Here is a 7,443-nt window from a genome sequence, read left to right as displayed (position 1 = left end):
CGCCACCGCGCGCTCTACGAAGGAACGTGACGCGAGCGAGCCCCTCTCCCCCCCCCAAACCCCTCCTCCCGCTTTGCGCGACCCGTTGTTTTTAGACCTAGAGAAGAAAGCCAGACAGCGCAGGCGCAGGCTCTTAAAGAGGCCGCGCGGGTAAGTTTGGAAGCATGAGGGGGCCGGTGGACGTGCGGGGAGCGAGGATGGGAAAGTACAGCGTGGACTAGCCGCGGCGGCCCTCCTCCGAGTGTTTCCCGCTAGAATCTTTCCATTTTCTCAGCTGCCACGGCCACCCGCCATGCTCGCATTTGTCTCATTTCCCTGATGGACTTTTTCTTGTGGCGAGCGCTTCTTGGCGAACTAAAACAAAGCAAAAAACCAAACAACGTTTTCACCTCACCAAGAGCAAAAACATTCCGTGCAATTAGAAGCTTTTAATTCTTAGAGCGCTTTTTAGAGTCGTGACGTCTTGGAAAATTGGCCGCATTCAGGCCAGTTTTGCCAGGAATCAAATGACATTGTCGATTTGCTACTGAACGATTCCATGAAGGCTGCTTTTGCTGTGACTCCATAAGCCCTGCAAAATGTTCCGCTGAAAACAGTAGGAAGAGGCTTGGAGTATTTGAAGAAACATTTATCATGCTATCTGCTAGTTTATTAGATCTCCTAAAATACATATAATTAAAACAAGGCAGCCATAAACACTTTATGGCGCAAGCTTTGTAAGCATTTTTTCTGACTAAAAATACATAGAATGGTGCCTGAAGCGGCTTGCTCTCCTGCTACAATTTGCTTTTCGAATACAGCCCTTTCTATGTTAAATATCACTTCACATACATTCTTTGCCCTTGCCTTTCCACATGCAGATTTCTTGGCGTTTGTTTTGCATAGCCTATATAAGGCAAAGTAAGGAGGGCAGACCTGTTAAAAGAAAGCTGAAAGCAGAAACTATTTGTTATTGTTGTTTTTAGACCATCTTTAGAAATGAACTCTCCTAAGACAGAGGGCAATATATATGTCTACAAAGACAGTAAATATACAATAAAATACTATGAAACACTAGAAAAACAGACTACACACACACACACAAAACCCTATAGCCTGCAGATTTTGGGAACACCAGCAAAAAAACAACTGGGTCTTAAGAGCCTTTCATGGCCATAGGAAAAATTTCTCAGTACACTGTCTGAAAGGTTACAATATTTTTCTTACATACATTTACTTGGAAAGTTTGTTCCTGCTTTTCTAGTGTCAGAAAACAGTTTGCATCAAAATAAAGCTACAATATATATACACAAGTGTGTGTGGGGGGGGTCACTTAAGAACTGGCCTATTATGTTGCTAGTATTAAATAAGCAGGAAAATCTGGTGCACCCATACACTTTTATTAGTAGCATACAACTACATGACTTGCAGCTAACTGTGAGAGTTGTTTTGTTTGCTCCCTACTTCCAAGTAATGAGATATGCAAAGATAGTAATATAACACTTCATTTCACTGGAAGAGAAGGCACTGGAGACTTACTGTTATCCCTGTAATATTTACAAATATTACAGAGCACCCTAGTGGAAGCAAACAGACACTCCAACAGCAAGCAACACGTCTCTCAGGGAACAACTGTTGCAGCCCAATCCCTCATGCTGGCAGGCCTAATTCCAACTAACTACCCAGAAGCTCTCAGCAGTTTCTCACTATCTCTGTCCAATCAAAACTGCAAACTGTTGATTCTTGCAAACTCATTTGTAAACCTGCTTCTCAGACCCTATGCTTAAAGATGAATTACTCATTCAGGAGATCATCCACAGTTACTGAAGAACATTAAGAACACAATCTTAGGCATGTTCAGACAGGAAAAGTCCTAGTTGTAGGATTTTTTTTTTCCTGTTGGACCACACCTTAATGCTCTTTTGTCAAGGCCTTGACCTTTCATTCACAATGAATAAGCCAATCAAATATATACGTAAAAGTATCACATCTGAGAGGAAATGTGTAGTGTAATAAAGTTCCAGCAGCATTTGATTTGTGATACCAGATTTACACATGCAGTTCATCACTTGACATTGCAGTCATCAAGGAATTAGCTTGTATATATGAACTACATAAACTCAGCTTTAGTCACAGGAATCAGGAGGTGACAGTCACTTGCACTGAGAATGAGAGAGTGAAGTATTAAATCACTAAATGTTCCTTGAATATTAACATTTATATGTGGGTTCATGAAAGGAAGGGACCATCTGAGATTTTAGTAGCCCCTGTGGCCTACATAACATACAACCATTTTATATGTACATGCACAAAACTGGAGAGGGAATTCTCAGCTGGATGGAGGTGTTGCTGCTGCTACCACTTCCCCCTCTCTTTGAGGACCACATGCATCACACATGCACATGCCAGGGACATGCCAGACTGGGCAACTTGCAATTGCATATATATGCAGTAATATGTGTTTGCCTGCACATTATTTCATTTTGATTTTTGCAAGATTAATATACTGCTCCACATCTGCACAGATTCAAGAGAGAGAACTACATAAATAACTAGATTAAAACACAACAACAAAACAATATAAAAACAATTGGTCAACCAAGGAAGGCTCCTGTAATAAAGGTGTTTTCAGGCGGTGCTAGAAACAAAGTTGGTGCCTGCTTGGTCTCTGGAGGCAGGAAGAAAGTGAGCTATCACACCAAAGGCTTTTGTTTGGGTAGACTCCATTCAAGCCATAGATCCATGTGGAACCACCAGGAGCTAACACTCTGATAACCTTACTGTCTGGGCAGGTTGAGAGAGAATAAGGGGTTTTCTTGGGTATCCTGGTCCCAAATAGTTTAGGACTTTGTGTGCTAGTACCAGAACCTTACCCCTTGCATGTTAGTAAATTGGGTTCCCTTGGCAAAAGAGTTGCATGCTGAAAAGGGACAGCTCTTAACATCCAAACTGCTGCATTCAGCAGTAGTTCCAGCTGCTGGACCAGCCTTAAGGACAGTCCTACACAAGATTATATTGTCGTAATCCAGTCCTGCAGTTACTAAATGTGCACTACTTCACTATGTGTGAACCCTTCTAAAGCAGGCAGTGACTCCATTAAATAAACTGCCTTCTTGCCCATTTGCAGCCCAGAAAGTACTGTGTCATCTTAGAATCCACTACTTTTTAATCACAGGACTTCTTTACAGTTCAGTGGTATTTATTACTATCACAGACGTTGCCTGCTTTTTCCTACATTGTGCATAGCAACTAAATCCTCTGATAAGCTGCAAAGGTGCTTTGTTACACTTCTGTAGCAATCAGCACTCTGGAGAGCGCTTGCTACATTGTTTTGTTTACAATCAGTGGATTCCCTAAATGGGAATTACACAAGGAAGTTAAGTTTGTAATCACTGCAGAATACGACTGATGAAGGAATTGATCAATAAGGCTGAGGCCAGCCACATAATTAGGGTCCTTTAGGAGGCCATTTGCAGTGCTTTCATTGTATACCCATAACCTTGTTTTTTTGCTGTGTAAGACCAATATGGCATTATCCCATATGTTATGGACTGGTTACTAGGAGATGTCAGGAAAGCTGCTAAAATAACTGCATTTAAAACACATTAGATAAATGGATAGAACATTAACTGCTTTGTTTTCTCATATCTACAAGCTGAATTAAAATATTTGTTCCAGTGAAACAAATTGGTGTCTTTGCTAAAAATTTTGAATAGCCTTTTATTTATATACTCACAATTTCCACAACTTATTCTATCACATTCTGTCATTGTTTCTTCATTTCACACTTTTATAAACAACTCATGCATTCATAAAAATCAGGAAAAAATAAATGAATATTAATTCCAATTATTTGCAAATTTGGCAACAACGCTATTTCAAATACTATAGAGTGTTTGAACAGAGAAGTATCAAAGTGTGTACATCTACTTGTGCTAATAGTTTCCCCAAAGCCAAAAATAAATTCTGTTTGAATCCTATTTTTAAAACCTCTCATTGTATCTCCTACAACGCTTTGAATATTTGTTATAGAACCACAGTACCTACCCACTTTTTGCTACACTTGCTGGCAAGCTGGCATCACCAAAAAATTCAAGTTTGTTATGACCTTGCAAACAGAGCAGGGATCAGGGGTAACATGTATCTCTTTTTAAAATGTGAGTATCTTTATCACTCTTACCACCCTCTCAGCTTCACAAGGATGTTCTAAAAGGAGTGCAAGACTGTGGTCTACTCAGAGTTATGCACCACTGAGTTCAGGGGGATTTTCACTCATTTAAGTGGTATACTTTCATGCTAAATGAAAGAAAGAGAGAAATTATCCTTAGGGCATAGTCAAGGAATTGAAGTAGCCTGATATTTCACTCAAGAAATATGCTTGTCCTCTGTTTTGAATTAGTCTGGTTAAAGGCTTGCTCTCTATGGACCCCTTTTCCCCCTCTGACGAAGAACCCATGACCTCTTGAATACTGTTGGACTAGAGTTCTCATCACCCCTAGGCATTAGCTATATTGACTAGGCTGATGGGAATTGGAGTCCAGAAACATCTGGAAAACTGTATGTTCCCAATCCCTGCTTTAAAACTTCTGTATGGGGTGAAGTGGGAATAAATGGAAGGAAGAGGCAGAACTAGGTTCTGTAATAAGGCCACAATTCACTTTAGAGAACTTCCAATCCTTCATAACATGAAATGTTGTGAAACATGTTTGGTCTGCCACCTACCACCCACAGTTCAAAAAAAATGGGACACTATTTTGTTCGATTGAAAAGAGCTCTGCATACAAATGACACAACTTTCCCTTATGTTGGACTGGGACCCACAAGGCCCAGGTCTCAGTTCTCACTCAGTCATGATGCTCTCTTCAGCCCAAGCTACCTCACGGGCTGTTTGTGAGGATAAAGTGGAAAGGAGGAGGATTATGTGAGCTACCTTGGGTTCTTACCAAGAGGAAAAGGTGAGATATAAATGGAATAAATCAAAATAAATAGATGTACCCCATATTTCACAACTCAGAAGAATGTCTCCTTATCCCTTTTGCTGGTAGTGTACTTGATCACATTTGCTCAGGTCCAGGTTATTACCATATATGAGTGCACATGCATGTACATATGCAATGTGTACACTATTTCTAATCTGATACTATAGGAATGAGGTATGAAGAAGTGGTTGGTGTAAAAAGAATATTGACCTATCTAGGAAAAAACCAAAACAAATAGGTGAATAGATTTAGCTATGGCACCATAGCCATAAATTAGAGTTCAATCATCAGAACAGAGGGCTTAACCATAGTTAGAAATATAATTGTGCATATTCCCAGTCAGAAAAATGAGCCATCCAAATTGTCCTGATCTTGAGAAAGCATGTAATGCTAAGGCAGCACCAACTATAATTACACATGAGTAGGGTTTCACTTGCAGCCATATCTAGTTCTACTGAGGATTGCTTTTGGCCAAGGTGAAGCTGCCAAGCAGCAAGTGTGTTGTTTTTAGAGAAAAGAGGGGAAAATACAGGATTATTAAACAATCTGGTGAAACATTTTCATAGTGCTCAAGCTTGAAATTTGATATCTGTACAAGTGCAGTAACAAATATAGGGCTGTTTGAAGTTTTCTGGTTGTATATATTCCAGAGAACATTAGTAAGGGACTTCATAATAACTTCATTATTAGAATGCCTGGCTTGTGTAGGGTGAGATATATAGCAAAAGGTATAGGAGAGATGAGTAAAATGCATTCCATTTACCAATAAGTTGGTAATTACTAACAAAATAATTTAAAAATCACCAATGCACTAGTTAGATAGCCAAAGAACAAAAACACGCTCACTCTAATTTCATAACTATGGAACTTCTCATTTTCTTTTTTCCACACACCCATTGCCCACCACCCTCCCACAGTGGCTGGCTTGCATATCATCTCCAGCCACTGATACTGCTTTAAGTGTACAAGCAGCCTTAGATTCCTGACCGTGGAGCTGGGGAAATACAGAACCTTTAAATACATTTGCGCTAAATGGCATTCATTGCCAAAAGATACTGTGATTGATTGGACACTAGCTTAGGTGGACACTCAAAAGGATAGGCTGATTAGCCATGATAGTTGACTTAGAATCAGCACATTTCAGAATATCCGTTGGTGAGAAATAGAAAGATATCTCCATCATGCTCTCTTCCATGAAGTTCGGAAACTAGCCACTGCCAGAAGCAGAATGCTGCACTTTATTTTAAGGAGTAGGGAAAGAGGCTGAGAGATGTCAGCAGTGGATATATCCAGATTTTTTGTGCAGTTTTGGACACTGCATAAAGAGGACATTACCAAACTTGAGTGTGTCCAGCAAAGGCTAACCAGGTAGTGAGATATCCTATCAGGTGCAGTTCAAGGAACTGGGTATTTCTAGCCTGGAGAAGAGATTAAATATCAAAACATCTGCAGGCCTGTCCTGCAGAAGACAGGGAAAGCAAGTTCTCTGATGTTCCATAGGGCAGGTACAGAATGAATAAGCAGATATGGGGAAGCATATTTCAGCTGTAGATTAAGCAAACTTGGTCCCTGTATCCCTCCCCACATCCAAATCCATGATACACTCAGACTTTTAAATATTTGTCTTGATTGTTGCAAGCTGGCTTTTTCTTCAGTTCTCTTTATCGAAACTATCATTTGACAAGGTCACATGTAGTCAGATACTGAAATCTCTTTCAGCTTAGATGCTGTTCCCTGAGGATCTGGCTTCAACTCAGCTTGTGAAGGCTAGAAATTAAAAGCAGTTGAAACTTACCAAGACCCAGTCAGTTTGTAAAACAGACTGGCCTCCCAGAGGTTGTAGGGACTGGAATACTCATCAATGATCACTGGCATGGGCAATGGTAGAAGAGGAAGGGGTTGCAGTCCAACATTAAGAAAATGAGTTCATCACCGCTGGTGTACAGAAACAGTGCTAAGCATCTTCTCCCCATGGTAGCAACAACAGCTCAGGATTGTAGAGGTGGACACTTGGTCTTTAGCATCCAGACTGCTGTTGATGTAGCCCACTCTGGTTTGGTTTGCTCCAGACATGGTTTGATGTACTTATCCCAGCATGCTAAAAAGGCTCACACAAATTCTCAGCTGTCAAAACCTTCCTCCTAAACCCCAAGAAACTGCCTACTATTATTTGCAATTGCCACATCTCTGCTAGCAGCATCTTAAAACAAGAAGACAGTATTTATTTATCTGATTTCAACTGATCCTTCCGCTGGACTGTCTTCAGAAGCTGGCATACTATCTTCTCTCTGTATCTTCCATCCACTAGCCATCTGTAAAGCATGTTAGTGTCACGGTTAGGATTCCTCAAATCCAAATCTAATACCCTCCTCACACTACGGATATTTCCATGGAAAATGTTTATTGTGCAATTGCACTTCCTTGTTCATGGAATTTTGTGGGATTCCAGATGTTATCTTTACTTTTTTTTTATTTCAATTTATAT

This window comes from Varanus komodoensis, unplaced genomic scaffold (genome assembly GCF_004798865.1).
Source record: "Varanus komodoensis strain SLA01 unplaced genomic scaffold, ASM479886v1 scaffold39, whole genome shotgun sequence".
Lineage (NCBI taxonomy): Eukaryota > Metazoa > Chordata > Lepidosauria > Squamata > Varanidae > Varanus > Varanus komodoensis.
The sequence above is the reverse complement of the archived record's forward strand: the minus strand, read 5'-3'. Positions refer to the sequence as shown.